The sequence below is a fragment of the Marmota marmota genome, unplaced genomic scaffold (genome assembly GCF_001458135.2).
Source record: "Marmota marmota marmota unplaced genomic scaffold, marMar, whole genome shotgun sequence".
In the NCBI taxonomy this organism is placed as follows: domain Eukaryota; kingdom Metazoa; phylum Chordata; class Mammalia; order Rodentia; family Sciuridae; genus Marmota; species Marmota marmota.
Genome location: NW_025999942.1, coordinates 9,891,630 through 9,912,223, shown reverse-complemented (window position 1 = coordinate 9,912,223; position 20,594 = coordinate 9,891,630).

The window sequence follows — 20,594 nt, the reverse complement described above, 5'->3', positions numbered from 1 at the left end:
AATTCAGCTCTTAAGCCCACAATATGGGAAAATGCATATTTCAAGCAATAAGGCCAATCTTAGAAAAATAGAAGTGTCATGTGATTCATTTATTTTAGCACACGAGTATTTATACCACTACATGACCATGTCTAATGTATTTAATCAAAATAGTGCTTTTAAATATATCCTAAGGCTGACCAACATTTTTTACTTTTCATTTTCTCTTTCTTTATTTCTTTCTCACCCCCCTTAAAATGGATGGTGAAGGAAAAAGAGAAGTATTGGGAAAGTAGCAAAAATGATTGAGTGACCACAAGAATTAAATATTTATTTTTTTACAGTAATTTTCATCTTCACATATTCCAAAATAAATATGAGTTTTCTGTTCTTCTCAGTATCCCATTTGGATTAGTAAAGTCCACTGATGATCACCTGAGGCAAAGCAAATTCATAAATTTTATTAGGAAGAAAATTCCTCTAGGTAAGTTTAAGTTCTATACTTTTGAATTAGTTCCTCAAAGGTCATATGTTATAAAAATTAAATTTGAAATGTCAAAAGTGACCATGAAATTTGCCATGGCAGTATTTAATCCATCCCAGAAGTCCTATACTTTTGTCAAAGCTAAAACGATACTAAAATATTCTACTTTTGTCTCTTCAGTAAATGACACATTGGGGAAATAATTGTCCAGTGCTGTCAAAGTCATTGAGGCAAAGAAATGAATTTTATCACTCATGTCTAATAGACAGAGGCACTGAACTGTATCAAAACTAAGTCTGCATCTTATTTCTGGGAATGGACAGAATATGAGCAGGAAGAATACTGAGCTCAGTAATTCCAATTTGGGGGCAAACATTTAGTTCTCTACTATTTCAAAATTTTAAAAGACAAACTTTATATAGATGTTTACAATAATCAATCTAATGGCTAATTGCTGGGCACCCTTGTGAAAACTAAACTGTTATCCATTCGGTGATGTGATGAGTATGGCTGGCAGTTTCTTTTTCTCATCTTCTGATGTGACCTCCACAAGACAAGATCACATTTCACAAACTTAAGTAAGGTGTGGCCACACAGTTAAGTTTTGTTTGTGGGATAACAAAAAGAAGTGTCATGTATCAATTGCTTCAAATTTCTTCAAAAGACAGCTGGCTAAGGTTGTTTCCTCTTTTTAATTTGTCCTTTCCTCATTTCTGTTGTTTTTGTACAGATATGATGACAAATACTGAAGTCCCCTTTGCCCCACAGGGAGAACTGGTGGAGTCCAGGTGTATCCACAGTGGAATAAAAAGAGCCTGAAATGTCTGTGGGCACCTTTAAGCTGAGTTGCCTTGCCATCCAGGCATGCATAACTTCAGACCTTTGTCAGATAGAAGTGTACTCTTATCATTTTTTATTTATGACACTTTTATTTTGGTCCTTCCAGCAAAATGTAATTCTAATAGAAATAGTGACATTTCCATGGGAATAAATACATTCAGGACAGTACTACTCAAAGTCTGGTCAGCTGTGAATCGTTACTGGTCTTTTGTAAGCTAGGTACAAAAATAGGCAATTAAAAAATTAATTTATTAATATTTTGGTACTGAGGATTGAACCCGGGGCCCTTTACCACTGAGCTAAATCCCCAGCCCTTTAAAAAAAATTTGTGTGTGTGTTGAGATTGGGTCTTGCTGAGTTGCTTAGGGCCTCACTAAGTTGCTGAGGCTAGCCTCAAACTTGTGATCTTTCTGCCTCAGCCTCTCAAATATTTGAGACCACAGGCATGCACCAATGGGCATGCAGTTTTTTTTAAAATAATTGTCTATGGCATGATCAGTTTATTGTACTTTTCCAAGGTACTGGTTGGTAATAATTTGACATTTTTTAAGAGATGATATTATTTTTTAAGGGATGATATTTATTTAAGGGATAATATTAAGATATTAGCATATAATGGTAGCCCACCTTGGCCTAGTATCAACCACAGAACATGTCATTATTAATAACTATTCTTGATTAACCCCGGAGGGAAGGGTTGCAGGGAGAGGGAAAGAGAGAAAGAGAGAGAAAATAAGGAATAACATTTTCTTTTTCCGGCTATAGTTTCTCTACATGTGTGGTAGTAGTGGAATGTCAAATAGGAAAATTTTCAATTACTCAATAATTGAGTTGTTAAAAGATTACATCATATCTATAAAAAGATGAAAATAAAACTTGCAAATAATAATCACCATCTTTGTACATTTTTTTTTTACTTTTTCTCAAAAAGATTTTGAAAAACAGAAGAGAAAGAACTGATGCCTGCTTCACAAACAACAGAATTTCCTTATTCCCTGTCGTCATGATTTTCCAGGCCCTGCACAATTCATTTCAATTTTGTGACCTTATTTATTGCCCAATTTTGTTTCTTTCTTATTTGCTGTTGGAGATTACTTTATAAAGTCTATCAAATATACAACTTAATGAGTACTTCAGCTTCTCTTTTTACTGCCAACCATGAACAATGCAGGAAAAAAAAATACAGAGAAACAGCTTTTTATTACCTTCTGCCACTTAAAGATAAACCACGGCTCTGTTATTAGGGGGAATTGAATGTCTTCTTCAATCAGATATAGAAAGAATATAATTCTTGAGGGTAAATAACATTTAGCTAAGATTTTGAGGGCTATAATTATAGTTCTCAAAACAAATAAAACAATGGTGTTTTTTTCCCTAAAAAATACATATTCAAACTAGTTGTGTATAGGTGTATAACATGTTTTTATAAGAGCAAATAACATTTAATTAAAATTCATAATATTATAATTACTCAAAGTGGCTCATTCATTAAAGACTAATCTTTCATGAATCACTAATCTTTGTATATTTACTTGTGCCAGGTACTCTATTAGGAGGTAACAGCTCCATTTCCCAGGTATGAACTTTCACCTATTTTATTAGGCTTTTAGTAACAAATAAGTTTTTGCTATAAGGTAAAAACAACAACAACCACCCCCCAAAACCCAGAAAATTAAAAAAATAAAAAATAGTAATAATAATAAATAAATTCAATAATAATAAAAGTTAATTATAATGAAAACTATATTTTCCTAGTGTTAGTATATGTGGAACATTGGGAGAGGAAACATATTATGTTTATTGTTTTAAACTGAGTTACGACTATGACGTGGTCATCAATAACTCAGGCAATTACTATATTTTTTTTAAAAAGAAGTTTAGGATTCTAAACATAATTATTAGAGATTTCTCCTGAGAAATGTTATGCTATTAAATTACATTTTAAAAGGTAAATATTAATGCGACTCTTCTATTCAGCAGCATCATAATTTATAATAGGGATATCAAGCTTGTTACTCCTTTTGAAGACTACCCATAAGAAATAGTATGACAACTTGGAAATAAGAAAATAATTTTGAAAATCACTACTATTTGAAAAGAGAAAATGCAGAAAATCCTATTATATCTAAACTGTAATTATTATGTCTCTTTCTATGCAGACTTGTTAAAATTTAAAATATAAGATCATGGTTAATGGCTTAATAAATAGGATAATCATCTTCACTTCTTCTTTCACTCTTTTTGGTATTGTAATGAAAATGATTCGGATACAGAAAGATTGCAAGGGAATGAATTTAATTTGCATGGTAATTAGCAGTATTTGATGGGAAATGTTCAAAATGAGCTTTAATTGGAGAAATTCAATGTGTTTACATTTTATGTATTAAATAAAATATTTTAGAGATAATGCTCATCTTTACTAAAAGACTCAAAGGAGTGTACCACACCAGTAAACTGCACCTTAAAGATAGTATCTCAGATCTGATCCTTCAGTAATCCTCTGTTCATTCCTCAGTAGGAAAATACTTGTGGTTTTTGGACACTGACTGTGAATGGCTACTTTCCTGCTGCTGATAACAAGTCTTACCTGTTCCAGTTAACCCTTCAATCATGAGCATTGTCAAACCCATTGACAAGACAAATAGCTAGACTTAACTAATCCTACGTTAAATGTTGAATATTTTATTTTGAGTCTTCATGTATAAATGTTTGTTTATGAAATTTTCAGTGTAGATGTTTTCCTTAAAAGCTTTCAATGTGTGGTAGAATACAATTTGGGACTTGCATTTATAATGACATCATAGCAAAATATTGGCAAATTAGTTAACTTCCAATTCAAATTTCCATTGGCCATCTTTATTTACTAAAACACCCAAACCAAACCAAACACATGCACAAGCACAAATCCAAGTATTGTATATCATCAGATTGACATTCAGTATTGCATGTCACGCAATCAGAGAAAGTCTCCAAAGAATAATGACATTTATTTGGGAATTGCAGAGCACAGCAAAGGGAATATGTGTTCCAGAGTAATCTACCAGCCTATCAAAAGGGTTGGAGCAAGGGAAAGCTTTTAAAGCCCAAAGCAAGGAGTATTTCATCAGATATTTTGAAACAATATTCCCTGGCCACAGTGATTAAAACCAGGAGAGGAATCAGTCCAAGTTTGAACAGATAGTAGCTGGGTACATGTCTTATAGGAGCAAGAGGTTGTGGGGGCCTCCATGCAAGTATGTAGTTCTGTAAGTCCTTTGATACAGTTACTGACGACCATGTATTAAGAGTGCTTCCTTCATAATCTTCTGACTTCATTTACTTATTTTTGTTAGTGTTGAAATGTGACTTCATTTTGAATCTGGCAGCATTCACATTTCTTTCGTATCACCAGGATTACAATTTAAAATCTTTACTTGTTTTTTGATTCATGTATTTAGCTATAAGACTCTAGGAGAAACAAGCTAAATATGAGGGAATATTGAAAGTACTAAGATACATAGTATAAGGTAACTGGCTTTATCATACTATTTTTTATTCCCTTTAATCTCAGTACCAATCAGGGAGAGCAAAATATACTCCTAGAACCTGTTACATATGATATCTCACTTCTTGTTAGCTTGCTGATAGTTTCACAAACAAGTAACCTCATCAGGGGGTACCTGAAACTATGGTATTCTTGTTCCTCTCTCCTCCGTCCCCTCTACTTTTTTCTCCCCTCCCCCACTTCTCCCCCTTCTCCTCATCCTCTGCCTCCTTTTTATGGTTTTCTCACTGTAAAGATTTCCCAAACTCTGCTGTCTACATAGTGACTCTGACAAATTCAAGTTACAGTGGCTGATTCCTCTATCATAGAAATACCTGAATAAATATTATTTGATCATTCTCATAAGGGGTGATCTTTATTTCCAAAGAAATAGTGAGAATCTGACCTCTTGCTTACAAAGGCATGATTAGAAACACTGGATATGTAGCTGGAACCTTGCTGGAATATCATATATAATGCTCATTTAAGTAGATATGTCCAAATACTTTTAATGACTAAAATTGACTTTATGGAGTCAATGCTCAAAATACTCACTGGGGAAAAATGAGCTGGCTCAGGTGTGTTCTAATTTTGGAACTGAGTGAGGAAGTTTACTTTTTTGTAGGTATAGAAATATAAAGATATGGAGATCTGGAGAAGAAAGATTTCACCCAAATTAATAGGTGCTACTTAGTAAAACCAATGCTAAGTTATTGGTTTGGATCCCTAGACCTCAGAGGATTTTAAAATTCTGTTTTGAAATTTCTATGAACACTTTCAGAAAATTTGAGAAGATCTATATAGTAAATTATCATAATTTCTGTATCCATGAAAATAATTCAGCTGAGTCTGAGTCTCTGAGTCTAGCTTTATTTTTAAATAATTATATTCTTTATGATTATTTTTATTGTCAGAAGGAGGACTATAGAGCACAATTTTGTTTCAGTAGAAAAGTGTATATTCTTTATAAAACCCCCCACAAGGTTGTTAAATTTTGGCCATTTACTGTCTTTAAATGTGTTGGCACTACTTTGGAAATTTCAGACACCTTATGGATATGCAAAGAAAGTTTAATTTCCATTCTGTGCTAATACTAGTTTAGGTACCCACCTGAAAACATGGATTTTGTACTCTTGCCCAAAAGTTCAATTCCTAGTTTCCTGTAATACCTGTGTGATACTTGCCAAATTAAAATTTCTTGTTTTTCTCCTCTCCATTTGATTTAGGGATATCAAGCACTGAAGCCTCCTCCCCCAGTTCCGTTTCAGGACCCTAAGTTTTCTGACAACTTTCCCCCAGGATGAGAAACCCTGTAAGCTAGGTCCAAGACAACTTATCCAAAATTCAAAATGAGGTCATGCAACATATCTTGCCGGAGCCAGATTTATTTCATGACAAGCCTCTGACAAAATACTTGGGGCACAAAATGGCCTTACACAAATGGTAACAAATATCATGCACAATATCACCAAGAACAATGACTTTCTAGCTCTAGAACTTGAAGAAACTCAGAGGGTTATTCTATATAACCATCTGATTCAGGCTTCCAAAGGAGTCCATGTGCAGTGGTCAGGAATAACTGCTGTAGATTTGTCCCAGGAAACTTCTCTGACATCTTTGTGGAAAATAATCATATTAAAAATGTCAATGTAGAAATTCATAGAATTTCTGATATAATTCTCATACTTCCAGTGTAATCTTTTGATATACTGACTTAGAATCCAATGGGCAGGTGACATTCAGGGCACAGTCACTGTCTCCTTTTAATATAAATAAAGACACACACCTTTTCATTTAAGGCATCCCTCTTTTAAAATGGATGGGCCACTAGATTTAGAATTTCTAATAAGCTCCCAGGTAATAATTACATTGTTTATTCATGGACTTAGATTAGTAAAAACCTAAACCAAATATCAGCAATGTTTTTTTTTTTTCTTTAAAGGCCAGGCAAGTAAATATTTTAGGCTTGTGGGCCATAGCGGTCTGTGTTGCATGACTTTTACTCTGCTGGTGTAGCTCAAAAGTCGCCGTAGAGAATACCACATAAAGGAGTAGCATTCACCACAGAGAATACCATATAAAGGAATAGGCATGGCTATATTTAAACTACCCTCTATAGACACAGGAATTTGTTTTGTGAAATTTTTATGTGTTGTGAAATAGCCTTCTTTTTGACATTTTTTTTCAAACATTTGAAGATATGAAAACTATTCTTAGGTAAAAGATAATCATTTGGCTATTTTTGGCCTTTAGTCCTAGTGTGCAGATCACTGACCTGGCTCCTATCCTTGTCCTGGACCTGATGGAGACAGAAAAAAAGAGCAAATCTCCCAAAGCTTAAATATAAAAACAGCTATAAAAAATACACTAATATAAATAGTAAGGACAATGGCAAATTAAAAGTAGGAAGATAAATTTTTCTTGTCAAAAATAAGAGATTTCTTTCCCTTTTCTCAGACATTTTACTTTACAAAATTTGTAATTCTAACTATTTTTTTTTCTTGGTACTGAGGATTGAATCCAGGGGCATTTAACTATTGAGCCACTTCCCTAGACTTTTATTTTAATTTTTTATTTTGAGATATGGTCTCTCTAAATTGCTTAGGGCCTCACTATGCTGCTGAGGCTGGCTTTGACCTTGCCAGCCTCCTGGCATGCACCACCACATCTGGCTCTACTTTTGCTTCTTTAAAATATATTTAAAAATTGAATAGACTTACACAAGCTTTCTGACCATGGATGACTTTCTCCAGGCAGTTGGAGCCATTTCTTTGAAATGTCAATATTAAGGAAGACAGCACCTCTATTTTCTAGTTTCTGTAGGAAGGTAGGAACATAACTTCCTTAGGGAACATTACTTCAGATGGCCAAATTACTGTCATAAAATTCTGAGAAGTTTGTTTTTCTTTTGGGTAAACCCCATTACCTAGAACAAACGGCCACTCCAACCACCAGATAAGGCTGGAAGGAGTTACATGTTACAAATGGTGTCTGTAAGCCCATTTACTTGAGGACTAGTATTGCAGATCGTCAGAACTTGGGTCGTGTCATCTTGGCTATATAAAGTGGTAGAGTTCTTACTGTCTTGCAGGCTTTTAGTGGATTGCCTGTGCTATGCACCATTTTCTGCTTTAATGGTGAGTTGATCATATAAGAGCTTTCTGTACTGCATTTTTGGTAGAGAAGATTTCTAGATTGAAGGTTTTTTTTAAAAAAATATTTTCTTAATATTATCATGCATTTACCATGTTACTAGATTCACTGTTGTTTAGAGGAATAATGGATGGAATTTAGAAGAGCATCTACTTAGATCAGGAGTGTCTAGGGAGAATCTCTTATCATGCTACCAGTAAGGTAGAAACATCTTATTAGCATCATTCTTCATGATTCAGAAATCACATCCACAAAATTGTTAGATGTCCCTAAATGGCATTTCTATAGCATTCTGGAAGTTATTTTCTTAATATTGCTGGAGTGTGATGTAATAATTTTTTAACTTATTTTGGTTTATGTCTGTGAGCTACTTGGGGGGCAATTAAAGCACACTGAGTAAATACAGTGACTGGCATATATAGGGCATGTTGTGCTTTGGATATGAGATGTCCTTCAAAAGATCCTGTTTATTCAGGAATACTCAGAAGTTAGATACTTGGATTATGAGAGCTGTAACCTAATCAGTCAATCCTAATTGAATTGACTGTCTGGGTGGTAAACGTAGGCAGATGGGCCATCAGTAGGGGAAATAGGTCACTAGAGTATGCCCTGGAAGGGTTGTTATTCTTTTGGGGGTTCCTTCTCTTCTCTCTCAATTTCTGCTTCCTTACACCTTAGTATTACCATGAACCAAGCATATTTTCTACTCTAAGCCATGCCTCTAAGATGTGATACCCAACCCAGAGCTATGGAGGCTGAGAGCTTTGGAGAAACTGTAAGTTCCAAATCAACTTTTCCTCTTCTAGGTTGTTCTTGTTAGGTAGTTTTGTCATAAAGATGCAAAAAGCTGATGAAAACAGCACTCAATATCTATTCTAAGTAAGTAAAATAAACTAAAAAAATTGTTTTATTTTCATAATGTTGTTTGTGTATTATGAATATATTAATATTCTTGTGTATATTACATGATTTTAATTTTCATATATTTCCAAGCAGAAGAAATGTAATGGTCCATAAATTTTCAATTACTAAAAACCACAAATTAATTTGAAATGATAAAATGAAAAATTTCAAGCATATACATGCATATATATGACTGAAAAATGCATATAAAATTCTGTGTTAGAATTTGCATATATATGAAATATAATTATCATGCATATCAAATCATAGGAACTTAGAGCAAAAAATATCTAAAATGTATCGAATTCACAAGGTATTAGATTTACAAATGAGCTACTACAGTTCATAAGATGGGTCTTTTGAAATTATATAGTAAAATAATAGTGGAATATTAATAGGAAAAAAACTCTTGTTATCTCTTTTCAAGGAACCAAATGGTGAAGCCTAGAATACTGATTTCAGTACTTGTTCCTCTTATTATTTATACAATTTTTATAACACTTAAAATGCCATCCATAGTATCAATGAGTGACATGGGTTAAGTTTAAAAGAGGAATTACCAAAAAATACAAGAACTTAAAAAATTTTTATACACACTTTTCAACCTAGAAATATAAAACTATAGAAATATATTTTAGCTTCTATTTGTCTGTTAGTTTTTTTTAAAACTGTGGTCATTTATCAAATGTATTAAAAAGCTCAATTTTTAAAAACTATATAATGATTCAATTAAAAGCATTAAATTCTAGTAGTCTGTGAGAATATACCTTCTCTTAGATTGTACTAATGATTCTATTCTTTACCAGTCTAGTATCCAGTAAAATCTTCAAATATCTTCTCTTGGATTTTAACTGTCAGATTGATAGTGCACTATTTACTTTTACTTTTAAAGTGGATTTATTTGTAAATACTATAGGAAAAAAAATTAGTATTACCATATTAGAAAACTGGAAAAGATTATATAGTCTATAAAATTTAAAATATATTATGTATTTCTTTTATCACAGATAGTCAATATTAAAATTGAAAATAGTTTAGTATACTCTAAGATTTCAGTATATTCTAAATGCTACCATTGAAAATATTTTGTGTTCTAGAGATGTCAGTACAATTTAAAAAAAAGACTGAGTACTACTGTCTTAAAAATAGTAACATTGATGTTTTGTCTACACTTTCTGTATTTAGATATGTCTTAGTAATTATATAGCCAAATAATAATTCCTCTATTTTTAGCAGAAATTTTATTTCAAAGAGGGATACTAGAGAAATGCAGCTGAGTTAGATGGCATAGTCAGCTTTCAAAAATACTAGATTGGGAGTCTTAGTGGGGTTTATCAGTAAGACATGGGATTTGTTAAGCATTTGACAATTGTGAGTAATTTCCTTAGTAGTAATATGGTGCAATGATGTCATTCTCCTTATTTCATAGCACAGCTGTGAGGACCATCAAAGTGGGGAAAACACCTGTGCAAGGAAACTGAATAGGCTCACAGGAAGAATGTGTTTTTATACTTAACTCCTTATTGTCCAACTAGATTTATGTAAAGATAAGTTTCATTTCATCTTCATTTCTCTTTCTGTGTCAATCACTATAGTGATTTTAGCCATATGAACAATTGTGGACAATTCTAAATGTAAGAGACATCTTCTCTAGGCAAAAGTATCCATCAAAAGCCATGGTAAAATGTCTCTAAGAAGAGGAATTATGGGAAATTCAAATATCACGGAGTTCCGATGTGATTACCTAATTGCACAAACATTAAACAGACAATTGTTAAGAAATTTAGTCTAGTATCATAGAAAATATAAAAGTGTATGATATGCATATGTATATTGTATACATTCATCTCCTGTAGTTTTTTTCATATTACATTCCTGGAAATGGACATTCATGGCCAAATAACCTCTTTTTGCCTACAAGATGTTATTGTCAGAGATCTCTTTGGCAGGTTAACCTTCACATTTCTACCATATCTCATAGATCTGCTCACAGAAGATTGGGTTAAATGATGTGTTTTGAACAGATAGTACACTGGAAGTAGAACATGGTAGTATGGTATAGTGGTTTGAAACAATGGATTTCAAGGAAATAGAAATTTAAATACAAAGTGTCCTTGAAATGATAAACCCTCTCAAAAGTCTCAAAAATTTTAAAGGATGCATGGAAATTTCTAGATTGCAACGTTTTTGATCTTAGATTTGTAAAACAGAATAGCTGTCTCTTGATCAATGAATGGACAAAATCTTCATATTCCATATAAATGGATAGAAATTTAGGATGGAACAGAAACTTAGGGTATACTTTGGCATGTATTTGTGAAGGAATGAATAAACAACATGAAATAGATGATGTATGGAGTCTGAAGTGAAAAGGACAATGTCAGGATGAATCTATTTATAGTGAATTAGAGATGGTGTCATAAGAATCAGGCTGAGAAGAGGGATCACGTAAGTTTAGAAATATGTAATTAAGAAATTTAGCTTTTATTCTCTGTAGAATCAAATACAAGGAAGTCTCCTGAGATCAAATGTAGTTCATTGTAAGTCCAAAGACTATTCTATTATGTAATATATATATATATATATATATATTACATCTTTTTGTCCATTTGTTCATCAATGAGTACTTTGGGTCAATCCATATCTTAGCTATTTTGAATAATGCTGGCTATGAAAATGGGAGGGTAGGTGTTTCCTAAATATAATGGATTAAATTTTTACCAGGATGATTTTTATAATTTGTAATTCATAATTTACAGATAATTATAACTGTAACTTTCACAGTGTATATTTGTTCTCATACAATATCTGTGTTTTAAAATAAAAACCTAAAATTTCTATTCAATTAGAACATAGATTTTATTGTCTAAAATGTAAAGCATTTATTTTTGTTAATGAACTTGAATGCTTTATGTTTTAGGCATTATTATAGGCATATTTTATTTACATGACTAGCCCACTTATAAAGAGATTTTAGTTTATTTTTTTCCTAATGTTAGGACAAGATTTACCCATTAATGAACCAAATTTGGGGAGTTGGGGGAGGCATCATCTGTCTTAAACAAAAACTATGTTTAACAGGTGAAGGAATAAAGGCTCTTAACACTTTAATAAATTTTGAGAGGTAAGACTGGGCTTATATTTGAACTACAATAAGTCTAAATAAGATAATTAATATGTTAATCAATTCATCAAATTAAATTAATATATTCCATTGTTGTCTAGACTCATGCATAAGAGTTCTGACTCTGTATATTGCAGGAATCTTTTCCTTAGGTCATTTGTCTTTATTTTTTGAAATTTGTAATTATTCACAGGCAATTTGTTTAATATCTTTTGGAGATTTTTAAAGATAATGTTTCTGTTCTTAAACATTAATTTGTTGCTAATTAAAATGCTTATTTTGGTATAAATCATGTTTTTAAAACTATATTTTAATTTCTTTGGAATGTATAAAAGTTTATCCCATCAAATCTACATTTTCTCCTTTTTTTTTTCAATATCACTTTGACTATGTACTAAATGTATGTGTTCTGTTTGCATTGGTCTTTTCCAGATAATTGTTATTTGTAATTGTTCTGGAATTTTTTTGTGCACACTTAAGATTTATTTGTGGGTTTTTTTTTTGTGTGTGTCCATTCTTAATATATTATTTTAGATCTTATTACTTAATTGTATCATGAAAGAGTAGAAAAAATTTTACTTTTTGTATTCTAAATAGTTGATATATTCTTAAAATAAATGGCATTTGTCTTATGAGATCTCAAGTTCTTTTTTAAATCTAGTTATTTTGTCAAAGGCTTATCTTCTCAGCCATTTAATCTACTGTTTTCTTAGGATACTAATTTGTGGAATGGGGATACATCTGCAGAGAAGGCAGATAAGATGGACAATTCTCAAAAATATCCTGGGTTCAGTGTCATGAACTTGTAAAGAGAAACAAATAAAAAATAATTGTGATAATCATTGTATGGGTATTGACTTTTTATTCCTGTCTTTACATGTTTGGATATTAATCTCTTGTTCACCTTTCTTTATGGTGTGCTTTTTTTTTTTTTTTGATAGCCCATCCTCTTAGTTGGTTTTAGTTTTGTGATTATTATTAGTAACTATATATATATATGTCTCCCTATGGCTTTCTGATACAGTGTAAGACAATTTTTCATTATGAGTATTTTCAATTGATTGTACAATACAAATATGCATTATTTTCTTTAAACTTCAAAAAATAACTTCAGATGAAAAATCAGGGCACTCAGACAAATTTAAATAAATATGATGAGTTTCTGAGTCTTTGGTTATTATGTGAGTCTGCTAGGAGGCAATAGTGAAATACTGCAGTCTGTGTGGTTCAGTCTGGAGGCTGAAGTTTGGGATCACAATCCCCTGCTGTGAGTTTCTAGTAAAGGCTCTCTTCTTGACCTGTCTGCTGTGAGTTTCTGGTAAAGGCTCTCTTCTTGACCTATATATATGGCCATGATTTCTTCACATGGTCTTTCCTCTGAGCACATGTGCAGGGGGGAGAGGAAAAGGGGAAGATCTCCTTGGTGAGTTCTTGCAAAGACACTAAACCATTGTTTCCGGGCTTCTACACTACAATTCTTTTAATAGCTAAGTTTTTCCTTAGAAGCCTCCTCTGCTGAGAGCCACAGCCGAGTCGGTATGGCCCCTGGCATTTTGCCAACAGTATTGGTTGACAGGCAATCTGCCTCCGCGGCTACTTTGAAGTTCTCTCGCTACTTTGGAGTTCTTGAGGGGATTCCCGGGGATTCCCGGAGAGTTCCCATTGGTTGGGGAAGTGCAGGAAGAGGGATTTCCGGAGGAGATATTTCCGGTTGCTGGTTCCTGAAGGAGCCGCATGGCTTTTGGCAGATTTTCCTGGGAGCATGTGGGGAGTGTGCTATAAGAGTTCAGAAATAAAGTTTGTTCCTGCTTCAGTGGCTCATGATTTGTGCCCAGCCAGACTGCGGCACTCCTCTCCATATACAGCCACATTGATAATTAGGGCTTTAACACATAAACTTGTAAGGATACATATATTCAGTCTCTAACAAAGGTATAGTACTTAACTTTGGGGAGAACTATTGTAATGAATAAGGTATAAATAAAAAATGATAATTTACATAATCCTCAATAACTCTAAAAGTACAGCTGTGACTTGGGAAAATATGTTATTACATATACTCTGCCCAGTGAACTCTCATTTAAGACTGAAACATGTTGTACTATGCAACAATGCTGAAATCATAGTTAACCTTGAACACTCACATGCCAAATGCTCACTTTGGTCTCCCAGGTAAGACCATTAAAAATATTTGTTTAGTGACTAAATAAAGTAGATGTCTGTGTAGAAATAATAGTTAACTTATGTAAATGATAAAAAAAACTTCATGTATTGACATTTTAAAATAATCAATTTTACTTCTAGATAGAAGGATTTAAATCTAAAAATAACCACTTGATAATAAAACTGTATCTTCTGTATCAAAATCAATATTTATTTTTTTGACCTGTGTAAGTGGAGAAAGGAAGATGTGCACATTCTTCTTAGTAATTAAGTATACAGTGTTAATTTTGGAATATTATTCATTCATCTATATATAAAACAAAAGCTTTATTATTTAGAATACTGTCATCAGAATAGTTATGATACCTAATTTTTTTCTGCATCTGCCCTACGGGAAGACCCTACACAGACCTGCCGCCCATGGCTTTTTCTTGGTAATCTTCGGCCCTAGCTTCCACAAGGGAAGCAAGAGAGGCAGACAAAAAAGAGAGAGAGCCCACCTGAAGCCCTGTTTATCCAGGGGAAGACACTGGAGAAACTCAAATGAGGCAAGGGATTGGGTTTCGGGGGGTGTAGCCCAGTCTTTTTGGGTGATGTCCACTTCTAGAGCTTCATTCCCCTGCCCAGTGAAGGTGAGATCCACCTGTTTCTGCTCACAGTGGAAACCAGTCTTACACCTCCAGGCTAAGGGTCCGAGCTCACTCCTATGTGGCAGCTCCCAACACACACCCAGATCAGAGATTTACAAAGAGAAATAGTCACATTTAGATATATATCTATCATTCCGCATTTGGGGGTTAACAGACAATAACTTTTATTTTCTACCCCTGTAGTGCTGTGTAACAGAAAATTGATGTTCTCAGTTCTTATCCATCATGGAAAGAATATCTGGACTGTGTACAAGGCATTGTAGATGATAGCAATAGAAGAAACTTCTCAATTTGGTATTGACAATAATAATGCATTTTGTTTTGCTTTAAAATTTAGTTTATTTCCCTACAAAATATTCATTGTATTTTTTCACTTGTAGTAACTTTCAATTAACTAGATATCAAATTTTAGAAAATAGACATTTCTCAGTTTTAAAAAATGGGATTAGTAATACATGAGTCAAAGGAATAAGAAAGATGCCACTGTTAATTTTATCGTTAACTCAATTTTATTGAAATTCCTTTAAATGTGCTTCAAGGAAAAGGGTAAATTTAAACACTGAAACATCACCTTAATTTAAAAAATTAAGAATATTGATCAAAATTAAATTTCACTTCAACTTGTTTTCCTTGAAAAATGTCTCTTATTCTATCTGAGCTCATTGTCCAATCTACTCTTCCTTGACCCCATATGGTAAATTGGATACACACAGGGCTTTCTGTAGAAGCAGAATTAACATAATATAAACTGTAGGGCATGGAAGCCTGCTTTCTGGTCTTGGGGCCACACATGTGGCTGGGACAGCTCTTGGAGATCAGCCAGGAGGTGGTGCTGTGGGTGGTGACGGAGGAGGTGGACCACCTCCAGGATAGGTCCAGGACCCTTTGGCCTTCGAGGACAGCTCATGCCTTCCCTTACAGACTGTGAGATGGGTTTACATGTGAACTTGCTCCACCCCTCTGACCTTTATTCTGATTGGCTCCTGTGCAGTATATAAGCTGTGTGTACTTCCTCATTAAGGGATATCATACTTTGACTGTTCTCTCTGGCATGGTGAGGGAGGGCTGTGTGTGGGCGGCCAGTCGACCTTTACCTTTCTTGGCTCCTCCTGGTCAGGAGGTGCTTTCCCTGCTTATCCCACTGGTCAAAAGGAGATGGGGCTAAAAACCCCGGCAATAAACTAAACAGATAAATGCTGGAATGCAACATATTCAGAGACTGTTTCCTCCCAAGAGGAAAATGATTACTTGTAAAAATATTGATAAATATGTTAACCAGTTTTGAATATGATTACAACAAACTATTATTGATCAAAACATAGCCACAGTCTCATTTATCTTCTCTATTCTTTTGAGTTGTCCACTCCAATTTACTAATATTATTTGTGTATTCTATATGTTGGTGAAAATATGTGGGTGGATAAATAGTGCACCCTGGAAGACAGCACACAGGCATGCAAGCAGAGGGTGTCAGAAGCACCTGGAAGAAGCCAAAGGTTCTAAAATATTAAGAGTAAATATAAAGGTACATTTCATCATAGCTACTTGACACTGGTTGCTGCATTAAAAACCTGTAATCATAAATATAATATAAAATCTTTTACCTATAATTATTTAAACCTTTAATATTCTTTGTAATTATGAATTAAATGTGTTAATTGCAGATTATATTAGAGAAATATATCAGTAAAAAATAAAATCTCTGCAAAAATTTTTTAATTGTATTTTTAAAATGTCTATAAAAGTTAAATGATATCAGTACAATTTTAAACCCATGATATTTGTTGAATATGAATGAAATAAATATATAGTCTTATAAAATGTTATAATTTAAAATTATTTCAATATTTATAAAAATAAATTACCATTTTATATGTATTTCATATCAAAGAGGATGCTTTAATTCAATTGAAGAAGATTGTTGCTGGTTTGTTTTTTAATGAGTAGTTTACACTTTTCCAGTTCCTTTTTTTAGATGGGGGGAGTACCAGGGATTGAACTTGGGTAGTCAGCCACTAAGCCACGTCCTCATCCCTATTTAGTATTTTATTTGGAGACCGGGTCTCACTGAGTTGCTGAACATCTCACTTTTGCTGAGGCAGACTTTCAACTCACAATCCTCCTGCCTCAGCCTTTTGAGCTGCTGGGATTACAAGCAAGCACCACTGCTCCCAGATTCCAGTTTTCTTAATCACATTTTAAAAATTTATTTATTTATTCTAATTTGTTATGCATGACAGCATAATGCCTTTCAATTTATAGTACATATATAGGACACAAATTTTCATTTCTCTGGTTGTATTTGTAGATTCACACCATTCTTGTCTTCATTCACGCACTTAGGGTAATGATTTCCATCTCATTCCAACATCTTTCCTACCCCCATGCCCCCTCCTTTCCCCTTGCTCCCCTTTGCCCTATCCAAGTTTCCTCCATTCCTCCCATGCTCTGCCCATCCTCACCTCTATCCCCATTATGGACCAGCATCCACATATCAGGGAAAAAAATTCTGCCTTTGTTTTTTGGGGATTGGCTTACTTCACTTAGCATGATATTCTTCAGTGTTCTTCATTTACCTGCAAATGCCATGATTTTGTTCTCTTTTAATGCTGAGTAATATTCATTGTGTATATGTAACACAGTTTCTATATCCATTCATCTATTGAAGGACATCCAAGTTGGTTCTGCAATTTAGGTAATGTGACTTATACTGCTATAAACACTGATGTGGCTACATCACTGTAATATGCTATTTTTAAGTCCTTTGTGTATAAACCGAGGAGTGGGATAGCTGGTCAAATGGTTTTTCCATTTCAAGTTTTCCAAGGAATCTCCATACTTCTTTTCCAGATTGGTTGCACCAATTTGCAATCCCACTAGCAATGTGTGAGTGTGCCTTTTTTTGCACATCCTTACCAATAATTATTGTTGTTTATATTTTTAATAATTGCCATTCTGATTGAAGTGAGATGAAATATTAGTTTTGATTTGCATGTCTATAATTGCTAGAGATGTTGAACATTTTTTTCATATGTTTGTTGATCGATGTATATTATATTAGCTATCTTTAAAATTATATCTAGATGGAGGGAAAAAATGTGTAGAGTTGTTAAAAAAACATTTAAGTGTATTTTTTCACAGTGGCATTGAGCTTAGGAAAACTGCCTCTCATAAGTACAGGTCTTAAAATATGCAAATCTCAAACTAATGAGTATAGGAAAACACAATGATTCTACAATCCTCATTTAGAACATCCCCAAGTCAGACTCATGCCGTGAAGAAGATAATGCTTCAACATTTCTGTGAATAATAGATTGAAGCTCTAAAACAGAAAAAATTGTGTTTTTTAAAAATATAATCAGTATTCAATTAATATTTCAACACATTTTAATAAATTAGTTCTGGTGAACTATCTTTACTATCATTTGCCAAAATATAGATTCAAAAGCAAAAGTGTTTCTTGCTCATTATAGTAAAATATCTTCCCTATTTGACAATTGTTTAATTCTTTCTTTTTTTTCAAACTGTGGAATGTTGTAATGAAGGGTTTGAGACTGAGAAGCAGAAAAAATGCATTAAAAATGTTAAATCTCATAACTAAGGTACTCTCATCAAAGGACTCAATAGAGTAAAAAAATCTACCTATACAATGGGAGAAAATATTTGAAAATTATGTAAATAATGAAGTCCTACAATTTGACAGTAGCATAAGCAAACAACCCCATTAAAATGGGCAGTGTACTTGAATAGACGTTTTACAAAAAATTGAAAAAGTGTCATTAAGTATATGAAAAGATGTTCAAAATTGCAATAATCAGAGTAAGGCAAGTACTAGCAAGGATGTGGAGACATTGGAATTTTTGTTCACAGTTGATGGGGATATGAAATGGTGTGGCTTCTGTGGAAAATAAGTATGAGGGTCACTCAAAAATATTGTAACTACAAGTGATTTGAAATTCCACTTCTAGATGTATATCCAAAAGATTAAAAGAAGAATTGTGAGGAGATAATCACAAACAAACATTTAGAGTGGAACTTTTCACAAAAATTAAGGAAAGAAAGCAACCCAGTACAAATGGATAGATGAATTGATCCTCAAAACATGTTGTAGACATACAATGGAGTATTATTTAGTCCTAAAAAACAAAAGGCAAGGGACTGGGGATACAGCTCAGTTTTTAGAGTGCTTGCCTAGCATGCACAAGTTTCTGGGTTCAACCCCCAGCATCACCCACCTACCTTGCCTAAAAAGGAAATATGTCCAGGAAAAAGAACACAAATATTGTATGATTGTAGTTATATGAAGTATATAGCACAGTTAAACCCATAGAAAGTAGAAGGTAGGTTGCTGTGGGTTGGGGGAGGAGAACGAGGAACATTGTCTCATACATATAGAGCTTCAGTTATGCAAAATACAATAGTTCTGGAAATGTGTTTCACAACAATGTGAATATACTTAACAATAAGAAATTAAGATGATAAACTTTGTGTTATACTTTTTATGTTCAATTTTTTCTGGTTAATACTATTTTAAATTGTTTTCTTCTTTCAACTTATACAAAGACCACATTTAGACATATTTATGGTTTACTATATGATGCTTTTTCTGGGGGGGCTATTGGGGATTGAACTCAGGGGCTCTCCACCACTGAGCCATACCTCCAGCCCTGTTTTGTATTTTATTTACAGATAGGGTCTCACTGAGTTCCTTGGTGCCCCGCCATTGCTGAGGTTCCCTTTGAACTCTTGATCCTCTTGTCTCACCCTCCCAAGCCACTGAGATTATAGGTGTGTGCCACTCTGCCTGGCCCCCATATGATGCTTTTCTATACATTGCATTATGTTTAGATCAGTTTGAATTTATCTCTCTTCTCAAACATTTATCACAATTTATGATGAAAACATTCAAAATCCTTTCCTTTTTTTAAATAAATGTATTTTAATAAGAAATAACCACATTTCAGAAAACAAAAGTGAGAATAATACATTGAATTGTAATTTTGTGAATCTACTATCTGGCTTAGTAGAAAATACTCAGATTATCATATCTACATTGAAGTATACAGTATATTATTGTTATTTATAGTCATGCTACTGTGTAATTGCATACCAGAACTTGCTCTTATCTAACCATAACTTATCATGCTTTTTTTTTTTTTGAGAATTTCTTTTATTGAGAATGACAGAACTGTGGGCAACAAGGGTCTCCCCTACACAGAATTGTCAGGAAATCCAAAGATGCCTAGTTAGAGTTTCAATGGTTACCAAAACAGGGACGCCTAACAACAGGAATTGATGCTGCCTGCAGATTCAGGTTTGTCGCCACCAATCTGGGCAATTTCTATGTGAACTTAAAGTCTTGATTTAATTTTTTTTTTAATTTTTTATTGTTGGCTGTTCAAAACATTACATAATTCTTGATATATCATATTTCACACTTTGATTCAAGTGGGTTATGAGCTCCCATTTTTATCCCAAATACAGATTGCAGAATCACATCAGTTACAGATCCATTGATTTACATATTGCCATACTAGTGTCTGTTGTGTTCTGCTGCCTTTCCTATCCTCTACTATCCCCCCTCCCCTCCCCTCCCCTCGCCTCTTCTCTCTCTGCCCCCTCTACTGACATTCATTTGTCCTCCTTGTATTATTTTTCCCTTTCCCCTCACTTCCTCTTGTATCTACTTTTGTATAACTCTGAGGGTCTCCTTCCATTTCCATGCAATTTCCCTTCTCTTTCCCTTTCCCTCCCCCTCCCATCTCTCATCCCTAG